This window comes from Ammospiza caudacuta, chromosome 6 (assembly GCF_027887145.1).
Source record: "Ammospiza caudacuta isolate bAmmCau1 chromosome 6, bAmmCau1.pri, whole genome shotgun sequence".
In the NCBI taxonomy this organism is placed as follows: domain Eukaryota; kingdom Metazoa; phylum Chordata; class Aves; order Passeriformes; family Passerellidae; genus Ammospiza; species Ammospiza caudacuta.
In genome coordinates this window covers 37163627-37188529 of record NC_080598.1, presented here as the reverse complement: position 1 = coordinate 37188529, position 24903 = coordinate 37163627, and positions in this window count along the sequence as shown.

The following is a 24903-nucleotide window of genomic DNA, read 5'->3' as shown; positions in this document are numbered from 1 at the left end:
GTGATAAAGCATTCAGATTTGATTTATCTTTGCACTGAAAAAAAAGTATACTTTATAGAACTGAAATTGATAGACTATAGAGAAAGAAGGCTGTACTTTATATAGGCTGCAGTACATTGAAAAAGGACTCAAAGTATTAGTAATAGACTTTAGCAAAGGGTGAGAGGGGGTAATAACACTTGAAATTAACAAATCAGTGTAGATAAGTTGGGCAAGAGAAGACCAAAAGAGGAAAATAGTACATTTCAGCAGTTTACAGACATGTTTTCATCTGCATCTAGAAAAACAAACTCCCCTTTTTTATTGCTCATTTTAAACTAACATTAGTCAATCAACAAGGCACGTAGTGATAGCAGTGACAGCAGCAGCAATGACAAGTTCTGGCACAAAACACCTGAAGGAGCTGGAGGAGGGGTTCCTGCCATCAGGGAAACTTGAGAGAAAACGCAGAGACTCGGCAGGACATGGCAGCTCTCACGAGAGAGGCTGGTGTGCTGAGGGCCTGGCCAGAGCAACCACGGGAGATGCAAATTGCTCCAGGGAGTGAGGGCAACCAGCACAGGCTGTCAGGGCAAGGCGTGGCCCTTCACAATGATGGAGCATGTAGGAGGCAAGCTGAGGCAAGCTCACCTGGGAGTTCTCACCCGCCCAACTAGAACAGGCCCAAGGATGATTTCCACACAGCTGAAAGCCATCGCTAGAAGGAGCAGGGTGATGCAGATGGAGCTCCCTCAGAAACATGCAGCTGTCCAGATCTCCACTTCCTCAGGCTGCAGGGAGTGTTTGAGCCTGGCGCCAGTGTGTGAGGGCAAAAGAGAGGACATCTGCATGTGGTGTGACCAGGGAGATGATTGGCCTGGTGGCAAAGAAGCTGAGGCCTATCAGGGAGTGTGGGAGAGAAACAGACTGGTAGAGTCCCACCCTTCCATCCCTGAGAGGAATGCAATTTATGCATAGGAGTTAACTAACTTCTATGACATGGAACACAGTTAACATAAAAGTTAACTAACTGCTAACTGAGTTAGAAGTTAACTAACTTCTGGTTAGTTCTCACCCTTTCTTGACAAGACTCAGAAGAACCCTGACTCTCTTGCTATAAGGCAGAACAAGGGGCCAACATTAACTGTGGGGAAAGAAAGAGAAATTTTCTTCAGAGCAGTTTTCTTCAATACTGAACAAAGGAAATACTACAGTAAGAAGAAACAGTTATAAATTTTTGCAAATTTTTTTAGTGCTTGTGTATTGCTTAAGGCTGAACCCTTCAAGACATTTTCTGCTTATACAAAACATACACTTTCATTTCACAAAGCATATCTAGCTTCTGCAGCTGCTAAGATAAGCTGGAATACACGGCCTCGGTGAAACCTGAAAGATTCCCAAGCAGGGAGCTAATTAAAATTCCATCCACTTCTAGAGATTGTTTGCTTGTTTGTTTGTATCTGACTATTTTATGCCATCTCATGATTTCTATGCAGCCTTAGTCATGACTCTTGAATGCTGGAGATTAGCAATACCAGAGCACTTCTATTCCTAATGCTACACCAGTACTCTGCACCACTGCCCAGCTCCTGCTGAGAACCTTCCCCAGCTTTCAGAGATATTTTTGGCAAAAAAATTATGCCTCTTATTTATGGCTGTAGTGAGGCATGAAGTACAGCTATCCCACTGTGCTCCCTGCTGTGAGAATTTGGAATAGGATGAACAATGATCCTATGCACATTTCCTGTTGCATGTCTGTTACACTACCAGTTATACATGTTATATATATATATATATATATATATATATATATATAAAGCTAATTGGATTATTTCTTCATCTTCCAATTGCAATCAGGGATTACTTGATGACTCTATGCAGTTACAGCTCATTCACACAGTCCATCATTCCTATCACTGATTGCAGAAGAGTCAGTTTCCACAACACAAGTGATTTCTGTCTTGTTTTAATAGCAGCTGGATAGATTTAAAAGATACCTTTTGTGTCATAGTCCAGTATTCTGAGCTGGAATTTCTGAGGGGAAATTTACATTGTGTGAAATTATGAACTCAATCAGATACTGCAATTTTGAGATCTTAATTTTTTTTAAAAGACCCTTTTTTTCTCTCTCTTCAGTTGATGAGACACATTGATTAAGACATCACAAAAAGATCATCTAACAATTGCAAATTTCAAGAGGTTGAAATGAATGGAGAATGTTTCTATGTTTCTCATGGAACTCAGGTATTGAGAAACGGTCAATTCTTTGAAAAGTTGGTTAGACAAAAGTATTTTATACTAAGTTAGAAGGTCACCAGTCCTTTTCATAAGGATGTGAACCAGTCCAAAAACATGAATTTTGCTTGCAAGATGAAATATTTTGACCATGTTTACACAGGCATTTTAGGGTTCTGGTTTGTTTAAGTTTGGAAAACACAACAGTAATATTCCATAATGCCCAATACCTCTTTGCTGGAAACAGGCAGTCCCTGTTTCAGGTTACAAATCAAAGCAAAAAGCATATAGGAAAAAATGAATAATTTTTTTTAAAAAACTGAATAGACATTTTTTTGTATCCAAAAGTTATCTTTGAAAATAGTTCATCAAATTGGCCAAATTTTCATATATTTCCTGAGATGTATTTCTTGATAATTTTCTTTTTTGTGTCAACTGTCATAATTATCTATATTTTTCATAAAGATTCAAGTAATGCCAAAGTAACTAACCTGAATAAAATGCCATGGTTTTCTTCATGGTTTTCCTGCTTTGTCAAATTTCCAAACTCTCCTTTTATAAGACCATATTAAACACTGTCAATCATATTGTAAAGAAGATCTTATGATAAAGAACTCTCTTTCAATTTTTAAACCAGGCAAAAGTCTTTCTTTAATCCATTCTGCCTTATATTATGACAATTTTATAATTAATATTTTTCCCATCTTGAACAAGAAGACCAATATATTTTTTCTATTTTTCTAATTTTTGCTTTTCTTTTTATTGTAACAGTGAAGTCCAGACTAAGCAGTTTTTAAATTGGCTCTGATATACTAAGATTTAAGAACAGGCTTATAATTCCAGAAAAAGAGGGATTTTTAAAGATATTGTAGTAGATGCTGGATTTGATTCAAATTGGATATATGGCTCTACAGTCCCTTGAAGTTCCATGCTCTGTTCTCAAACAAAATCAGGATTCAAAAGAGGAGTAATTTTTTCTCTTTTCTTTTAATTTCATCTCAGGAGTCTTATCTGAACCATATCTAAAGTGCAAGATGCAACTTTTATTTTATCCATACCTCCTTACTCTGTATCTACTTACCTACATCAAAAGACTTAGGACCTAATTCTCTGTCATGTTTCTATTGTTTTATAAAAGATGAATGGTTTGCGGGAGTCTGAAAAAGAGCAGGAATAATGCCCTGATGAGAAAATATCATCCTGTGTAAGATGTCTACCATACATTGCTCATATTCTCTCAGATAAAAGAAAAGACAAAATACAGAGCTGAGAGATGGAGAAGACAAAGGAGATAGAAGAAGAGCATGTCACAGTGAACATATCACATTTGTTGTCCCATGGCGGAGCAGGAGCCAGTTTCAGAGCCTTGCCATCAATGCACATACCTGCTTGCAGAGCAAGCCACATCCTGCAGTTTGAAGGAACAGCTGCAGCAGGGTTTGGAGAAGAGACAGTAGGTGAGCACAGGAAGATGAGCCGGGGGTCCATTTTAATTCTCACACCTGACATTTGTGCCAGGAGGTCAAACAGCCTTGCATCTCACTGTGGGTTTATTTGATGTGTCTCACAGGCTCGCTCTGTCTTCAAGACGAGGTACATCGAGGCACAGGAGCTCAGAACTCAGGGCATTCCCTTTGCCTATGGAATCCTGCATGCTCATCTTCCTTTGAACACTGTCCCTTCAACAGTTTTTTTCCCTGTGCCTGTGGGTGGCTCCTTGGTATGCTTCACCTTTCAGAGCAAGAAATAATGCAGGAGGATCACTCCTTAATGGATTCAGCTCTTCATTTACAGGCCTGACACTGGGGTTTGTACTATTTATGGCTATTTTGTTCACTAGCACAGTCCGATTTTATTGGTAACACGACCTAAAACATACCACTTGATTGGTGTTTGCACTGTGAGCACATTGAAAAATTTCCACCTATCCCACTTTTGAGAATACATCTGGTTAGTTCTCACCCTTCCAAGTGAGCAACCACATTCAGTACCAGTATTTTTTATCAGTTGCTGCTGTCTGCCAGCAAGACAAATAGCCTTGCTCTGCCTCCAAGCAAGGTCAGTATAAAAAGCTTCCTAACTGTGGTTAAGAAAAAAAGAGTTTATCAACATGAAGATTACATATAGCATTTAAGGAAAAAAAAAAAAAGATAATGATCATACTGATTACAGAAAAATACAATTGTGAGATTCAAATATTTCAGAGTATAATCAAAACATTTGAAAAAAAAAGCCAGTCCAAATGGCATTATTATAGAAGTTACTTCAGAATTGCAATATATACCATTTTCTTTACTCCAAATTAAATATATAAACTTGAGCTTTTTTAATTAAATAATTTGGGCTTGAAAACTCTATGCTGATAGCAATTTGCTTTCAAAGAATTTGGTGGGAGATTATTTTTGTTAAAAAAAATGTATAACAAAGGCATTATGAAACAGGAGAAATAACTGTCTGGCAGTGACAGATTGTTTGGTAACTGCAATTTGAAAAGTATCTTTCATAATCTACAATAGTTGCCCTTGCAAAAGTAGAATTTTCTTATACAAAACTGTCTGTAAAATATATAGAAAATATAACTAGAGAAGAGGAAATTGTTTGACCTTGAATTCTTTAGGATTTAGGTCTTTGTGAGATGTTAAAAATGTCCAAGTATTTTTAAAATTAGCCTGTCACCTTACTTAAACAAAAACAAAATACAGGTTTCAGTGGAAAAGCAAAATAACTCCTTGCAAGATGCAATGACACACAATTAGCTAAATAGTTTTGAATAAAGAGTTCTTTACTGATGGGATGCACATCTTGAGTGTAAATTATCACCATGATTGTATATGTACGTAAATATATGAAAGCAACCTACACACTTCAGGAGACTACAGTTTTTTTAAATTTCATTTCAAATTGCAAGTTATTTTTTGTACAATTAAATCTTACAAGTAATACATCAGAAACTTCTAGTGTATTTTTTGAGTCCTACAATAGAAATTATGCAAATTCTACACTTACTTATATTTCTTAATTATTTACAAGATTCCAATAGTCCAGCTCAACTTTTTCTAAAACTACAGAAATAAATAATTCATAGAGGCTTTTTACTCAAGGGCCAATCTTTTGTGAAAACAGTCCTAAATTAATAGAGGTGCAGATTGTCTGAAAACAATGCCTCAAACCATTTATGGCCACAGAATTTATTTATTGACTGAGAACACCATCTTTCTCTCCAAAAGTCCTAATAAAAAATTGACAGCTGCTGTGAGGGATAAAGGCAAAGGCATTGCAGAAGAAAGTGTATACACGTAGGACCACTAAAATGATTAAAGGATTGAGCAACTGTCATATAAGGACAGGCTGAAAAGAATGGGAATTTTTAACTTGTGACAAAGATGTCCTGGGGGAGGGGGAGGCACTTATCAGCTTGTGTAAGTACCTGATAAAAAATGATGCAGCCAGATTCTTCTCATTGGCGCACAAGGAAAGGACAAGAGGCAATTGATACAAACTGAAAAACAGGAAATCTAAATGGAATTTCCATTAAACATAAAAGTAATATAATATAAGAGTGATAAAACACTGGAAGAGGTTGCTCAGGGAGAATGTGGAGTCTTCATCCTTGGACACGTGCAAAACTCAGCAGGATTCAGTCCTGGGCAACGCGCTATGCTTGACGGGCTGAACTGCTTGGGTTGGACTGTAGGATCTCCAAATATCCCTTCTAACCTTGCTAAAGCTGAAATCTGAGGCATCAACCTCAACCATTCTGTGATTATATGTGGAAACTAGTGGGAAGAACTGACTATCAAGTCTTAGTTAAAACATAGTTTGGCAAGAACTTATTTCTGCTGTCCAGACATACAGATTGAAGAAATGTAGTCATATCTGTCCTGTAGCAATGAGTGAAACATGTCAGAAACTTGTACAATTCATAGAAAGGGGGTTTCTGAGCCTTGGCAAAGATTATGCACTTGGACTCTCACAGTTGCAATAAAATCACTTCCTTGTATTTGATGCTTACACCAGATGGGCAGAAAAACTTGGCTGGTAAACAAGATATCAAGTCCTTCCTTGTGATAAGTGAGGCAGTTCACTTTTCTAAATATAAGTGTTTAAATATCTTCTGAAGGTGTCGCTTAATGCTCATAATTTCAAGCCTAATTTCACAAAATAAGATGTGAAATCACAGAAATACAGTTTGGGAGTCAAACACATAGCTGGACATTAAGTTATAAACTGGTGTTACAGTCTGATTCACCGTTCAGTTGACAGTATCATCAATCATGGGCCATTCGCTTAAGAGATGGACTTGATAATCCTTGTAGGTCTCTTCCAATTGAGAATATTCTGTGATTCTGACAGCGACAATTCTGCACTAGTCACACTCATGAATCACTTGAAGCAGCCTGAAACTCCTTCTGACTGCCACCAGTCAATCAGGCTGTCAGGGGTGCTGTCAAAACATTTGAAATTCTCCCTATTGAAGTACATAGGAGTTTCAAAAGTGGAAATTAGGAGCCTAAGTGTTGTGAGCTGAAAAGCTACTTCATTACTCTAGGAGGAAATCCAGTTTTAATTAAATTCACCAAGCAATGAAGAAATGACTGTGTCAATGATTAATTACCCTCACAGTTTCACAGATACAAGCAATTCTGAGAAGAAACTTTATCAAAATGTGAATTATTTCAATGGTGACTGCAATCCTGGAACACAAACTAACAGCCAATAAACAATATATATTAGATAGATAGATAGATAGATAGATAGATAGATAGATAGATAGATAGATAGATAGATAGAGATAGAGAGATAGATAGATAGATAGATAGATAGATAGATAGATAGATAGATAGATAGAGATAGAGAGATAGATAGATAGATAGATAGATAGATAGATAGATAGATAGATAGATAGATAGATTTGCACAACTAGTGTTTTATTGTTAAGACAACAGAAATGGCTGAGGACAAATTATGCCAATGACCTGGATGGAAAAATTAGGCACTCCAAAGTGTACCCACAAAGCATTTGATTGGCAGAAAGAAGGAGTTCTATACAGAGTATACTTTGAAACCCACCTTCTTGTTGCCTCTTACATTTACATGTAGTCTCTCTTGCTCTGGAAAGTATCCTCTAGCCATGCCTAGAGCCATGTCTACAGGGCTATCATCCATATGGATCCATGTGATTTTGATCTTTTGGACTGCCTTAATGAAGTCCCTAAGATGAAGTGCAGCTGTATTCACTTTTACTGTGGCCATTTGTTTGTCAGCATATTCAGAAAAAAAGAGTTACACCTTCTAGAGCAGAGCTTGAGCTGTTACTTTGATATTTAGTTATTGCCACCGTGATCAAATTGTTTGAAGGATCTGGACATCAGAGACTGTGTTATGGGAAGCCTGGGGTTGAGCAGGTGAGGAAACCAGGTGTGACTGCGAGAGCAGGAGGGGCAGCTGCCAAGGAGCCTCGGTCCCTGCTCAGGGGTGCAAGAGTGACTGTGCCAGAGGCTCCTGGATGGTCAGACAGGGCTGTTCCCTAGCACTCAATGGACACATGCTACAAGAAACATTTCCAGCAACAATTTCCTTCTTTCTGCTACTGCTTTATGACTACGGGTGGGGTATTTTTTGTTTTCAATAGGATCATTACAACCACCATTGGACATAGGAATTCTGATTAAGAAAAGTGCTGACAATCTTTGAATGAAGTCTGAAATAAGCAGATAAAGTGATAATGGTTGCTGCAATATTCAGAGAGGATTTGGAATCCTGTGTCATTTACCTGCTCATTTTGATGAATTTGTTTTGCATTACTTATGTGCCTAAATGCAACAACCACATTAGCCTGCTGTGAACCATGTAGCTCTTTCCACAGGTTTATTTGGACTGCATAGTCTTCTGCCTAACTACTGTTTCAGCTAAACAATTCAATATTGACTTTTGGCTGAAATGACATTAGTAATGATATTTTTCTATTTCCATTTAATTAATTAAATAATATCACTTCTCTGTTCTCATGGCATTATTCTTCTATTCAGAATGCCAATATTTACCAGTGGCTTTCTAATTTACAGAGTTTCTCTTTTCTATTGAAAAATTACGCTGTTATTCTTTTCATCCTAAGTGCTGATTATTATAGTTCAAATATTCAGAAACTGTCTAGGATATACTGAGATGGAATTTTCAAAGCTTTTATATCAAAGCTTTAACTGCTGTAAGATCTTTGATGACGTAAGGAATTATATTTTGTTCAATTGATTTAATTAGTTTTTCTTAGCAAACATATACCACCAAATTTATAGTTAGCTTTAAATCACAGAAAGCAAAACAGTTTTGTTTCCTGTATCAATGAAATTATATAATAGCCTCCAAGGATATCAATATGATGATGTTAACATTGATACTGTTTTGTAAACATGTAGAAATACATTGATGTAGTTCTACTTTGATACAATCGCAAAAAATATAAGGAAAAACGAACAAAATTGAGAAAACCAATTTCTTACAAAAGAGTGTACAATATGAAGATTTTACAGTCTTATGGAGTACATTATATTCAAGGCCGTAGTGATCTTGAGCAAAACATTACTACTCTATTGGGACTTTCGCTTCAGGTTTGAGAGCCCCATTAGCATGGGCAGCTGCTGAGCCTGCAGCGTGAGCCTGCTGGAACTCCCTGGGCAGGGCTGTGCTGAGTGCTGGTGGCTGCTGGGGCAGAGATGGCATTCCAGCCATCAGGACAAGATGTGATTGTTTTTTGTTGCACAAAATAAAAGTTATCACGATATCAGAGGAAGGAGAAACCTCTTCATGAATGGAGAGGGAAGGTCATCTAGAGCCTGCCTGATGCTACACAAAATGCAGATTCCCAGCCTCTGAAAGGATATAAGAGACATTTTAATATTCTGCTTTAAAAAAGCAGAATTTTTGATGCCATTTTGTCACAATTTTCTTATGGAGATCTGGTAAGAGCCCAACACCATCTCTCTCACTCACCCCCAGTGCAGAACACCAATGAAGGGAGTGCAGAATGACGAGTTACATTCTTCTGCATTATTACAATGAGTTTTGAATTAATTCTGTTGACTCTGGGGTTTTTGCTACTGCATTCAAATATATTAATAACTACAAAGACACTGTCACTGTTGTCAGCAGGAAGAATAAGAGAGAGATCCTAAAGTATGCTAGTGGACACTTCATAGAAATTACTTACATTTGAAGTTCATGGAGAAGAATACATAGTGGGTGACCACAGCAACAGATGCAGGTATAGACATGAATCATCTAAAAAATGTGTCTGGAAAAATAGCAGCTGTTTCCCTCTTAATATTGTGCACTAGTGGACTCTTACTTGATCATATGAAGAATGAGTAGGTCAAAGTGGATTAAACATCCCATGGAGAAGAAAGATTTTCATTTGGTTCTTTCTTTTTCTAAAGTAAAAAAAAAAAGGAAAAAAAATTGAGGAATACAAAAATTAGCTTAAAGAACAAGATCAAAGTTTTGTGCTCTGAAAAACGTTTTTTGAAAAATGAACAGGAAAAATTTTGTCATCTCTACAGATACTGTCACCAGAATTTATTGGAATCTTGTCATACTTCATAGTGTGGCTAGTGGCTGGCAGAAAGGACAGTGAGAAATCTGGAAAAGGAGAGGAAGATTTAAAAAAGTAAAGTAGATGGATCTAGAAAGGAGCAAATAATAGGTATATAGGCATCATAATTTGCTGCTGAGAGAAGTAATAAGGTAGAAAACACACTGAGCAAATCAGCTCTCTGTCAGGTTAGATTGTCAGATGAAGCCCAGGGAAATAGCCAAAAGGTGTGTATGTCCACACTTATACTCCTGGCAGCAGAGTACTGTTTAAAAGAAATCTTCTTTAAAGCACAGTCTCTAGCAGAGATGTGTTTCATGGGAAAAAAGAAATTAATGGAGAGACTGCTGTATTCATTAAGCGTCCAACCTCAGCAGTCTGTTAGGGTCAACTCCAAATTTTACAACTCCATTATACTCAGAACTTTCCCCATTATTTCCACATCATCTTTCTCCCTCTGCATGCAGAAATTACCTCTCTTCTCCTCATTAGATATATAAAACTGCAATTTGTATGCAGTGTAGGAGATAGGCACTGCATTATTAATTATATACTTTGTCTAATTTTTCCCCTGTAAAAAAAAAAAAACATTACTGAATGTACCATTACACTTGTAATTAGGCTTAAGAGAGAACTGAGAGTTTTCTTTGTGGAAAACATTCATGTTTTAAAATTACTTGATTCCAAATATGTACCAAACATGCTTCTGAAAAAATATTTAATCCTACTCTATGTGACATCTGCCCGTCATTTTTTAAATTAAGTAGACAGAAAAGAAACAACAATATTCAAAGTCTGTTGCACTGCCATGACATGATCTATCATAGGATGTAATGTGATATGATATTTACTAAATGCATTTGCTACTAAAACATCATGAAGAAAAGGAAAAATTGTAATGATACTATAAAATAACAAAATAACTGTCCAAATAATGTAGTTTTCAAATAGAAGTTTTAAATTTTCTGGTGTAAAGGTTTCCTAAGCATGTTTCTAGATATCTCTTTTCGTAGATTTGTTGTAAAGAATACCTTTTTTATTCAAAATAAGTTTTGCCAAAAATAGTAGTTCTATTAAAATTTTGTAACCTTTTTTATTTCTGAATTCAGTTACAATGGTTGTTCCTAACAGTTGCTGGTGAATAGATTGATAATTATTCCCTGCCCACACGCAGCTAAAAGTTATTTGCACTACAGTGAGAAAGGACGATGATAAATTGGTCAAATCCAATAAAAGAAAGGCTGAGTGTAAAATTATGCAGAATCTAATTCCAGCAGAAAAGTGACTGAGTACTAAATATTGAAAGTACTGAGAAAATCAATGCTGGCTATTGAGAATATATAATTAATCCAGTGAAAAGGAACATGTATATTTTACAGTCAAAGTGACTCTTCAAAAATTCAAATACAAGGTTTGGCTTAGAGAGAACATTCATTTCAGAACCACTTCAGTAAAATATTTGATATTGAGAATTGCAAGCCTAGGTGAAAAGAAACTAGTTCTCCCTTCTAGTACCCTTCTTTTTTTCTTTTTTTTTTCGCATTTAGTAAACTGATACAAAGTAAACAAAAAAATCATCACCCCCAAAATTTGCAGAGAAACAAAATATCTTCATTTTATGGTTTTCATTCAAGAAATAATATACATTTCTGAAAATATATGAGTTTGTTAAGTGCTATTTCAATGACAAGCTACAGTAACATTGACATTTCTTACAGATTTCAAGGGTGTCCCTCAAGGTATACTAAGGCATGATCAGGCAACCCAAAATGGTACTTCCAGGTGAGGTAACTTCCTTTGGGTCCCATCAGAGTAAAATAATGGGATCAATAACAACTTTGGTACAAAGCATTCCTAAAACAATTTCATCTATTTATTTCTGTTAATTTGGTTTTTTTACTTTATTTTTCAAGGGTTTTTTTAAGCATAATTTAATTAATCATATTTTACATGAAAGAAATGCAAAACTTTTTTTTTTAATTTATTTATTTATTTCTAGAACTTGTTTGAGATAACTGTCATTTGTGACAATGCAATGTGTTGATTACATTCCTAGGAAAAGAGCACATTTTTATTACTGCATCAGACTGAAACTCTTCCCATCTTTTTATACAAATCTGGTATTTTGAAGTCTGGCATTGTGATATCATAGCCTAACTTTGGAAGAAATTTCTATACATATATTAATCTTACCCCTTTCCCCAACCACCACCTCAAACCCAACAAAATTCCTGAATAGAATATTATGGGAAAGAAACAAGGTCAGATTTTTTCCTCAAGCTAAGAAATTATTTCTGTATCCTGAAACCCTTGTGGTACTTGCATCATCTCTTTAATCTTACTAAAGAAGGTATTATTCCTTCTAAGGATGGAGCAATATATTCTCATTCACAGGGTTCTTCTGTGAAAGAATTTGCATGCCAGATTGCAGTTATCAGGTTTTTCTACCTTTTCATCAGAAAAAACTTGGGATGTTTTCACTATGAATGATTTGTCCATAGAAACAAAGCTTTAATTGAAATATGAATTCTCTAAAAATAGCTGAAACACTGCCTTTTTAAATTAAATTTTAGTACAAGTCTTTTCTAACAGGACTCATCCCAGATATTTTCCTTTATTAGGAACTTTCTGGCAAGTCAATATCTATGCTTAAGTATGTATTTTTCAATCAATGCTAGATACCAGGATATTTTTTTTTCTGGTGTTCAAGTAACCTATTTCTACACACCACAGCCATATTGATATTCCATCTGTGAGCTCTAGACTAAATTATTCTTTTTATTTTCATCATAAGTGAGCTGCCTGTAACTCTCTCAGGTCTTTTGGAAATTGTCTAAAAGGAAGGAGAGCACAATCTGAATCCATTTTATTTTCTCAAAAAAATATTAGATTTTAAATTTTCTTAGCATCTGAGGTCTAAGTGTATTGTTATTTCATGTGAAATTCAATGAGAGAAAGATTTGGACTACATCACAGTATATAATTTTTTTATGTATTAGGAAATTAAGTAGATTATGTATTTTCAATAATAAGCCCAAACTATTTCTGGTATTAACTTGCATTGGCATATAACTGTAATAATGAAGGTTACTACAATATAAATTAATAATGAAAGGAGTGCTTCTTCATTGAAACAGTTATTGTCAGTATGCCATATCCTCTTTAAAATTAGTCTGTCAGTTTAATCAACTACATTGAAAGAAGAAAAAAGAAATTTTGCAATTCTTTCCTCATCCAACAGCAGTAGAGCTGGTCTTGGTAAGCCAGTGAACATCAGTAAGCAATGAAGATTTTGTGCTGCAAGTAAGGAGTGCCACAACACACAGCAACATAACAACTGGAAAACATTGATTTATTCAAGTGCTATTGATGAAGTTTGCTCTCTCTCATCAAGTTATGTGTAGATACTGAGGAGACCTAGACCCAGGGGGAAGGCAGGTAGTACGTTTGATTTTTGATTATCAAATTGCAGCAGAACAATAATGATACTGAAAGAAACTGTTTGATTCCTAATGGTATCAGCAAGAATAAGTAATGATTTATTAATACTCATTTGATTTTAAAAATCCCATTAAATTATCATTATCAAATCAGTGTAATGTGGGAACCAGAGAGTGTCTCAGTTTGTATTTCTAACTACAGTAATGAGAACTGTATTCAAATATATTTACTTTCCTGATCTACAGCTGAAGCTTATTGAACCATACTTTTGTTCCAGTAGCTGGGAAAATAGTCATGATGTGTCCACATCATTTTGGGGTTCTTGCTGAGTTTTAAAACAAGGTGAATCCTGATGTAAATGCAAAATGTTGTCTATAAACTCTAAACTCCTTCCAATGGAGTCTAGGGTGACAATAGCATATTAGCCACCAATGCTGCAAGGTAAACTCATTTATGGAGCAGCATGCCATAAATGTAAAATTGATTTAATCTGTAGAAAAACAATGTATCCCCCAGTACTTTATTTATAAATGTCCTAAAGCATATGGATAGGTGTCTTTAGCATATTTGAATACCTCCAGAAAGCATCCACTTGAGATATCATGTCCCAGAATCCCTTCCTACTTCTTCATTTTGCTTCTTCTTTTGCAGGAATCTCTCATTTTCAATTGCTTAGGAAAGAAAGTCTTCCCAATATCCCAGAAGTTCATGAGGTGTGATCAGAATAAATCCTTTATATAGCAACTTGGATGAATAAATCTTTTTTCGTTCTCTAAATATGAATTTGACATAAACTAGTCTTTTATAACAATATTTTTCTTTGACAGAGGAGAATATTACAGTTTATACATGTCAAAAAATAGTACTTCACTTTCAGAAATCATTGAAAATGTCTTCTGCATTTCCTAAACAGTTTTGAGTTGTTTTTTTTTTTTTATTCTGGAGTAAAGGTTTCATTAGAGATAAAAACACATGCAAACTCACTTTTGATTTTAGTAGAAAAGTACAGGTTTTTTTTCAAGTTTTTAGTCTCTACTTCCAAAACATGACAAAATATGGCAAAATTCTAATGTTACTAACCATAACTGCAGCCAAAAAACCAGTCCTTTAAGAAAGATGAAACGACAGGGATCAAAATAAGCCATTCAGTGAAAACTTTTTTGCAAATCAGTCAATCATCTGTATCATTTGAGCTCCATCCAATGAACTCCATCTGCTTTCAGCTTTCCCTTCTTTCACAAAGCCCAGCCCTCTATATGCCCTAAGTTTCCTGGTGCATGATGTCAGAAGTTCCTTTCTATCAAGGTTAACTGTGAGCAATCCACATTAAGCACAGGGCCTTTGTTTGAAGATCAGATTCATCTATCCAGCTTCAACTCTCTACATGAGACTATGAAGAAAATATCTTTGTGGATTTGCTTAATTGGGTGCTAGTGCAGATATTAGGTATTTTAAAGTTCTATGTGTGGGGGCCAAAATCATAATATGAAAATATGCCTGGAATGTTTGTTTATACAAATGTGTTATACAGATGTATAAAAGACCAAGAACAATGTATGTTCATTGTCTTTACAGTTCTTGAGCATTTTTTAAGAGACTGTCTCCATCATGATCATCACCTCAACATAAAGAGAAAACCTTTTCCACTCAGCCTCATCTAAGATATCAAAATCTTTTTCTTTCCCTTCTTCAAAACCTTTTCCTTTTTCATTCTGTCCAGTGTTGAGATTCACTTATCTGCCTCAACACTCTTTGTCCAAAAGGCTGTGGCATCACTTGATCTTCAATGGCTTCAGGAAAAAGTTTCTGAGATATTGGTCTGCTTCTGGTATGTTAGAACTCCACGTATTTGGGTTCTGAAAATCTTACTCAACTTTAAAATAGATACCAGATTTCACCATTTAAAAAAGTTATTAAGGACTACATTTAAATATAAAACATAAGGATAAAACTAATCATACAGTTTTCTACCGAATTGCAGCATGCATGCCCAGCAACTTAACAGAACAGGTTATATTCCTGAAGATAATATATATTAATCAAATTTCTATTAGATATCCACCACATTTCCTGAATACATACATATAGGCTAATTATTTGTGTGAACTTATTTGGATGTGAGTAAAGGTATTTTGAGGGTCTTTGGTGGTGTTATGGGAACACCTATTTTCTCAAAATTCTCCTTTATGGTCCCAGATCTTCTGAAGAATCTTCTTTCCTGAAGAGTATCTCAAATATATGATTTGGTTATGATGGTCTTCTTTTATCATTCTTTACTTCAGCACTCTTATCTCTGTTCTCAAAACTAACACTTCTCTAGTACATCTCAATCACCAATATAAATTAATTAGGAAGCATTAGCTGGCAAAAGACTCATTAATAACAGATGTAGGGAGCTAATGCAAGGCCACATTAATCTCTGGTATCTGTGCTAAGCACTTTAGAGAACAAAACTAAGCATTAAAACAAATATAGGGATCATACACTATTGTGCTAAAGTTAGAAGAATTTTCCAATGTCTTCCCCCACTGATGCATAGACTGCTTCTTAAAGAAATATAACCTGTTTGGTAACATTACCTTTTGATTTCTTCAGGCAACATAAAGATAAAAAAAAATTCAACAGATCGCAAATGTCATTGTATTGCATTAACATTCTGCTATTAAAAAAAGCAATCTTTTTATTACAGAGTATGTGGCAGAGGAGTTTTCCATTCAGTAAAGATGTGACAGGTTCTTTGTTAAATTGGCTAAAATCAGAAATGAAGCTTTACACCTTTGTTCCTGTCAGGTTGTGCTGTCAATGAGAAGTTGGCAGAAAGAAACTCTCCAGGTGGCATAAAGCTCTCATAGTAACAAGTCCATAAAATAGCTCTGACCTAACTGTTCACCCACATATGAGCATCAGCAGTATTGCCAGCTCCAAATGTCCAGAAATCCCCAGTCAGTTTTAAAGGAGTTTTTGAATAGTCTTTTATTTTTCAGTGTTACACTTAAGATTCAATATTGTTCAGTCAAGCTTTAAGTTTCTACAGCCAGGAAGACTGAGAAAATATCTTCTTCATAAAGAAAATCTGATAACCTGTTAAATAAATCCAAGGGGATCTCAAGAATTACAAGACAAATAATAAGACTGTGAGAGTTTGCGATGCAAAGGCAGAAGGGAAGGGCTGTGTTACAGTCAAAGCCTAACAGAATATTTCTGCTCCAATTTTGCAGAAATGAGGGTTAGAGTTTTTTTCCTAGAAAAGATAATTTTAAAAAGCCCAGTTTTCTGTGTTTTTCTGGAACTATTTTTAATCCCTCATGATAAATAGATCAGGAAAATTATCTTTCTTTCCCCTCACCAGGTAATTTTTCTCACCAGGAACAGAAATGTTGGCTGTTATATGCAGATGTAAACTGGTGTATTAGCACAATGAAACGTGTGATGCAGATAAGGCTCGGCAGGGGCTGAATCAGCTCTGCTGGTGAATCGGCAGCTACTCCAAATCATTATTGGCCAGTTTAAATTTTTATGGGTCTACCATTTTTGTAATATTTTAATGCTGCAATCTGATGAGCAGTTAGTGATGAACTTTGGTCTCATAATTTATAACACTATAAGGAACTGTACATTTAAACTCACTGAAGGGCTCTGTTAAGCTCTATAGCAACTTTATGTGATGCAGGTTGCTTCATAGGGCATGCATTACAATAAGATGAATAACAGATTTCAGACCCTTCATCTTGTTTCTTCTTCACCTTCCTTTCTTGTTTATATTCTCTACAACTTCATATCATCTTTAACATATGTTTTACCTGCCTGCAGTAAATGTCTTCAGATAAAAGAGAGGACAAACACTGGGCTCAGAGAATGTTCAGTGTTAACTGATCTTTTTTGGCTCAAGAACACTACCATTCTTGTTTGGTTATCTAAAACAGCATCAAAGCCCAGAGTGAAAGGTAAGTCGCAGTGTAAGGTAAGTTTCAGTCAAAAATTCCTGCCTGTCAAATTTTAAGAAATCAAAATCTATAAAAAAATCATCTCTACTGAAGGACAGGATTTTCACAGGTTTGCTATTGTGTTGTTACAGATCTTTTTAATGAAGACCCATGCAGCTGAAGTAGTACTAAGAAAAGAAATTTCCTTTCAATGCTAAATAAAACATAAGTGGTGGGACACTTCCTGAATAAAAGGTGAACAACTGGAAATCCTCTCTGAACTGCTTCACTATGCACATTTAGTCTACACTATCTGACATAAATAAAAACCTCAAGCAGCAATAAAGGCAACTGTGTTTAGTTAAGCCACTATGAAAATAAAGTAATGCATAATTTAAGAAAGTCAATGTTACTGACATTAGAACTAATCAGGTATCAAAATGGATTTCCAGCAACAAAACAACAATCAGCTAAATTTATTTCTGACTTTATCTGGATCTATATGTTCCTTGGAATGCCTTTTTTTTTTTTTAATGAATCAGGAATTTCTAACAGAAACCTTTTCAACCAGCTCTAAAAGATATTGTAATTTTTTCAATCATTTTTTCATCATTATTCTTTATTCTTTCCATTAGACTATTATTATTAATGAAAAAAAGTGAAAAAAAAAGGGAGATAAGAAAGGTCTAGATCAAAATCTAGACCAACTTGAAGCTTTCCAGTGCATGGAACACAAGCTGCAGTTCAGTACTTGCAGCTGGGTCAGGCACACACATAGACACAGATTTACTCAAAATATAGAAGTTAATTTTGTGGTGTTTAAGCTGAAGGTGGTAGCAATGCAACAATTCAGTTTCATGTCCCAGAAGCCTGGTCCAGCAGCTTTACTGTGTGTGCTGGGGTAGTTCCCTGGAAAGTGTGCTAACTGCACATACCTACAGGATTTCCTCAGAGTTTTAGCTGCAAGTTCAAGCAAGAACATAAAATAAAACAGTAACCATACAATTGTGCTATTTAACCGCTCCTGAAATAACTTGAAGGTAAGCATAGGGACCTGAATATGTATGGTCTTGCTTTTGTTTAAAGTTTACCTTTGTTTATTTAAAAGTGCAGTAAGAAGCTCTCATGTAAAACTCCTGTATGAACAGAACTGCTTTCTTCCGTGAAAATTTTAGATAATACTTAAATGACCAAAAGAAGGAATTTTTCCCCAGGGAGAGGACCTGTTCAGCATATCCTGGGAGAGCCATTCAGGGTTTATCCGATGCTTTGTGCCTGTGGATTTCTCCCGTATGGGAAGATTTGTTCATAATATGTATATGCATTCTATTTTAATAAAACAGCTATTTTATTGCACAATTTGCTGTTGGAATGCTCTTGTTAAGGTAAAGAAAGAGCTCTGCACCATCCTGTTCTTCCTCTCTCACCACGCACCCCATACAGAGCACGTGGACTAGCTGTGTTTCTTTCAAACTTTTAAATCTCTTGCTGTGCTTTGGATGTTACTGTAACACACAAAAGTATGAGGAAGCACATATTTTATCCACCTTTCCAGTGGCCAAAACATTAAAGTGGGAGTGGCTATATATATTATTTTACTTCTGACACAGCCTCATTGAGCAGTCCAAGATTTTTCTCAGCTAACAGAGCTGTGGAGGAATTTGTTATAATGGAGAAAATTTTGCTATGTAAATCACTCTAGAAAACTGAAAGAAATATGATTCACCATAATTAAGGAGAAATTACATGTATTCTCTTTGGTACCAGTCCAGTTTCTTCAACCAAAGGCAGTTGAAGCACACAGAAAATATTTACTGTAGACTTACTTAAAATATTTGAAAGTATTTGCATTATTTCCTACATAAACAGCACCTCCAGAGCTAGACAGCAAACAATGTCTCTGGCAGCAGATAACCAGTAATTACTTTCTGCTGAAACCACATTAATGTTCTAAATAATGCAGTCACTTCTGTGTTAAAATTTCATGAGCTTGATTGCAATTATTCTTCAGTTTGTGTCAGTCTCAGCTCTGCAGTACTCTCTGTGAGGCCTAAAAATAGCATCAGCTGTGACTGCTTTGTCCTTTTTTGACACTAGGAGACTCTAAATGTGGGTGGAAATTCCTCTTTACATGTTCTTAAGAGGTTGCCAGTTATGCACAATTACCACATTTGATTTAAAGATGCTCTCTGCTCATTTCTTTCCTGTAAAAATCACTAAGAAGGGAACAAAACCCTCTAAACAGCCTATTAATAAGAAAAGACAACTTTTGAGAGTTATTTGGGGACATGGGAGAAGTTGTGGCCTCAGCACAGAATTGCAAGTTCACAGCAGAACCCCACGAAAAAAACGCATATCATGGACTTCACCACTGACCTGGGAAGGAACAGATTTCTGTCTTTCAAGTGACTGGTACAAGTGTGGAAGCCCAGACCCTTCCTGGGGCACTGGACATGATTCCCTCAACTAGAAGGGCTGATGCAGGCTGTAACAATCACTGTTGGCTGAGTTAGTTTCTTACAAGAACAGCCAAAATCCTGGACATTTCTCAGTATTTCACAGTACTTAGATGGGAAGAGATGAAATACAATCAAGCGTTGTCACATTGTTTTCTTCATTTGTTTGTGGAAATAGATGCTACACATTTGAGTAAGTTGTGTGTCTTGAGCCTTGAATCAGTTTCCATGCCAAAAGGAGTGGTGTGGGATCTCCTCCTTCCTTACTGTTTTTCAGAAGCAAACAATTGTTTGCTAAGATTTTTTATTTAACACTTAACTTGCTCCTTAAGTGATTGACACACTCCAACTACATTTATTTTTAAAATAATTCCCTAGAGTTGTCCTGGTTTTACATGGAATAGAGTTAATTTTCTTCTTATTCATAGCTGGAGCTGGTGCAGTGCTGTGGTTTGGATTCAGTATGAAAATAATATTGATAACATGTTGAAGGTTTAGTTGCTGCCAAGTAGTGCTTCCTCTAAGTCTTTAAGAACTTTAATTTTCCCATCCTCTGACAGTGAGGAGGTGCATAGATAGCTTGGGAGGGAGCACAGCCAGGACAGGTGACCTGAACTGGCCAAAGGGATATTCCATACAATAGAACATCATGCCCAATACATAACTGGAGGGAGTTGGCTGGGAGCCACCAGTCACTGCTTGGGGAACAGACAGGCATCAGTCAGTGTGTTGGTAAGCAATGTTATAGCATATATCACATGTATCTCTTCAGTTTTATACACCTTTCTTCTTCACATTGAAACTTGTAGAAGTGGTATACAATTTTGTTGTCACATTTTATATTTTGTTCCAATTATTAAATAGCTCTTAGCTCACTTTTTCTTTCCAATTCTCTTTCCCACTAGGTGTGGGGAGGGCAGGGAGTGAGTGAGTGAGTGAGCTATGTGGTACTTAGTTGCCAGCTGAAGTTAAGTCATTACAATAATTTAATCCTTTAAGATAACATTGGGGAAAAGAGCAAAAAGAATCCTTGTCTCAGGGTATTCTGCAACCGGAAGTGCTGGTCCATTTTGGTCCCCATAAGAAAGTTACTCAGACTCTGTAAGGTATCATTCATTTATTATGCCATTTATGAGAATTAAAATTATAATACAAAAATAGTACAGATAATCTTAGAGTCCCTTAGTTGCTGACAGCCCACATGCAGCATGCAATGCAGACCCTGTCCAAAGAAGAGTTTCCTCTTTTGATCATTTGAGCTATTATTGGATTTTCTTGCAAAGAATCAATCCTTGTAAGTTTAAGGTCTCAAACTATCACTCCTACAGTCAGACAGAAGTGATGGTCACAGGAGAACTCCTCACTGTCCTTTTTGCTAAAGGCAAGGCCACACTGAGGGTGCACTCACATCCAGCTGAGGTCATCCTGTGGCCAAGGGTTTGTGCCACACCACACACGGTCCCAAGGGTGTTCTGGATGGACAGTGTGGCAAAGTATGGGCCTGGACACATTTGGGGCTAACTTTGGTATGCAATAATCTTCCAGATGGGATGAAGAAATACATGGGGGAGGTGGAGTGCCTGTCGAAAAACTAAAGCTAGTGACAGAGAGAAAATGCCTAAAAAGTAAAAAAGAAAGCATTCTGAGAGTTTACACATGTTGAACAATGGATAACTATCAAAATATCTCTTTTACAGATACTGTTTTGCAAAATAAGAACAATATCAAACTTCTTCTAACTGGCAAAACTCTTTTGAACTGGGCTTTTCATCTTATTCCTATAATAATGAATTGAGACTGCTTACTACAGAAAATCAAGCTATTTCACATGGAACAATCTGCCGTTAAAGGTTGATATAATCTTTAGGTTCAGTTCAACAAAAGTGAACGCAGGTGCCTATCTTTAAACATGGGTTTAATAATCTATTAAACATTTCCACTGCTGCCTTTCTGCATTTATTTCACGTGATAGTTCTACAGATAATCAAATTGAGATTTCATTCCAATCACTGAAACTTCAAATGCATTTCTATTCATACATTAAAAGCTTTGTTGACTGGGAGATCAGGTATATGAGATAATGTAAAGGAACAAGTGAAGTAATGATTTCAAATCCAGTAAGGTCAATTTTAAAGGACAGAAGAGCAGTTCAAGTTAAGCAGCTTTGGACCACAGTGTGTTTAGTTTCTCTGTAAATCCGTTCCCAGCACATATATCTTCTCTATACATTCTACATTTATTATTACTTTGTCTTTGTGTGGCTTGACCCTGGCTGCATGCCAGGAACCCACAGAAGTTTCTTTATCACTCCCTCCTCTACTGGACAGGGCAGATAAAAAATATAATGGAAAGCTCACGAGTTAAGGTCTGAGAGAGGGTACTCACCAAATACTGTCATGGACAAAACTGACTTTACTTTGGCAAATTAGTTGAATTTAGGACCAATCAAAATTAGGGCAGGATAACGAAAAGCAAAACAAATCCTAAAAACACCTTCCCTGCACCCTTCCTTCCATCACATACCCAACCTTATTCCCAATGCTTGACCTCCTCACCTCTCCATAGGGCACAGGGAAATGGAGTTTACAATCAGTCAGTCAGGTGGTTTCTGAAGCTGCTTCCTCCTCAAGGAGAGGAGCCCTCTCCCTGCTCCAGTGTGGGGTCCCTTATGGGAGACTGTCCTCCGCAAACTTCTCCAACATGAGCCCATCCCATAGGGCTGCACTTGTCACAAACTGCTCCAGCCTGGTCCCTTTTCTTCCACAGACTGCAGGAGGATCTCTGGTCTGCCATGGACCTCCATAGGCTGCAGGGAGACAGCCTTGCCATGGTCTGCACCACAGGCTGCAGAGGAACCTCCACTGCAGCTCCTGGAGCACCTCCCTCCTCCTGATCTTGGTGTCAGCAGAGTTGTTTCTCTCACACATTCCCTCCCCTCTCTTCTCTGGCCAGTTTCATCAGTGCAATAGTGGTTTTCTTCTTAAATATTTTATCACAGAGGCACTGATGGTCTCAGCTGTGGCCAGCAGCAGGTCCGTCCTGGAGCCAGCTGGCATTGGCTCTGCAGGACATGGGGAAAGCTTCTGGCAGCTTCTCACAGAAGCCACCCCTGTAACCACCCACCACCACCCAAACCTTTCCGTGCAAACCCAGCACAGTCTTGTAATTCCTCCATCAGAACTTATCCTCTCTGCTATTATTACTGGATCTGTACTGGCTTGAATGATGTATTGCCATCAATTATGCATATTATGACAGAATGTGACGCCTTACTTTGTTGTAAGAATAGAATAAGGGTGAAAAACCAGTTCAGAGGCATTTTACACGTAATAAAAGCACAGAGGATGTGCTCTGGTAGGTGAATTACAAGACTGTTCGTCAGCTTTCAAAATTTCAGTAATTCAAAGTTATTAGTTAGAATACTTCTTCAGCTGTTGATGGCTATCATAACAGCAGACAATCTGCAACAGCACAATCTTTTAAATATTATTAAAATTACCAAATTTAGACATACATTTAATTGATTCGTTTTGCCCTGGTGAGTACAACACAAAAGAGGAAATTATTCTAGTTATCTGGAGAATTAACCAGTGCCACCAAAAATTCATTTGAACAAAAATAATATTCCATTACAATGCTTTAGTATGTGTTCAAAATGCGTGGATATTTAGTAGATGAATTTTAAAATATCAGATAACTTGTTAAAAATGCTATACAACAGAAGAAGCAAATTACTAATACAATCTTTTCAAGCTAGCAAAAGGCTGATTCAACTTTTGTTTCTGTTCTGCTTTGAGCAGGTGGTAAGAAAAAGCCCGTGTTTTTCAGCAATTTGTCTTAACAGGAACTATTAGTTTCTAGTACCATTTAATACAAAAAGAAAGTTTCTTCAGGGTAGCACAGCACATTCTATTTGCTCAGAGCTAAAAAGAAATTCACTCTACAGAGAAAACTTTGTATTGCCTATATTTTTAAATTTCTTTTCTATAGCCTATGGTAGGAAACAAAGATCACAATTTCATACACCATATATAATAGAAGATACAGTACAAGCAGAATACATATGACTTCATTGTGGCAGTGTTCCTGATACCAAACATGAATAGCCCTATTGAAGGCAATCTATAAAGTCAGGAAATTAAACCCCAGCTTTTTATTATTTCCTTACATCACTAATTTATGACAGCTAATTCCTATATGCAGTCACCTTTCTCAAATTAATTGTGCTAAAATTACAGGGGGAAAAAAAGACTATCTCACAAGGATATTAGTAATCTGAGACTTCAGAAAATTTTAATACTTAGCTTGACATGACATACTAATGACAGAACAATTATTTTCCATTACTATTCTCTGAAATTTCAGCTCAAAATTTAGCAACATTTGTTATGAACACAATAAAAATCTGAGTGACTTGTGAAAACAAAAAAATCTGCATACAAATAATGCTTTGTCCTTTCACTGTCATTGTATTTTGTGTTTTATAAAATCTTAATTTGTAAATGTTCCTAAATAGCTTGAAATATTAATCTCTTTTATAAGGCAAGCTCTGTTTTGAATAAGATTGTTAGCACGAGTACCAACAGCACCATTCTCCTGTTACCTGATATATATATTCATGGCATTTTGTAGACTTCATTAAAATTTATTGCCTGGAATAAAGTGGATTATCCAGAGTGTACACATTTAAATTGAGTATTTTTGATCCACACTGAAGTCAGTGAGGATGTGTGCTACAATTATTCTGTGCAACCACAGAATAAGCAAATATTAACAAAGAAGGAAAGTGCTGTTAACAAGAGAAAAGAAGAACAGAATAAAGATGCTGAAGTCAATTGCATCCACACTTCCAGTGGTGAGGCTCTGGAACAGGTTTCTCAGGTAAATTGTGGACACTCCCTCCCTGGAGGCGTTTGGGTCCAGGCTGGATGGGGCTCTGAACTACCTGATCTAGTGGAAAGTGTCCTTTCCCACAGCAAGGGAGGTTGGAACTAGGTGACCTTCAAGGTCCCTTTTCAGCCCAAACCATTCTATGATTTTCTGAATTGAAAAGCGGGTGTTCTGTTGTTTGAGTTCAAATTACACACCTTTACACCACCCATGTCAATTCTGTAATTTTAATATTCTTTCTTGTTCAACTTTAAGGAATTTGAATTTTGACCATTAAATGTGTAAATACTTTGAATACTACAAAGAAAGTTCTACAGTACTAGTAACTTTACTATGAACATCATTATAAACGAAATAAGTCACTCGAACGTTCTTCCCTTTGAGCTAAGCAAAC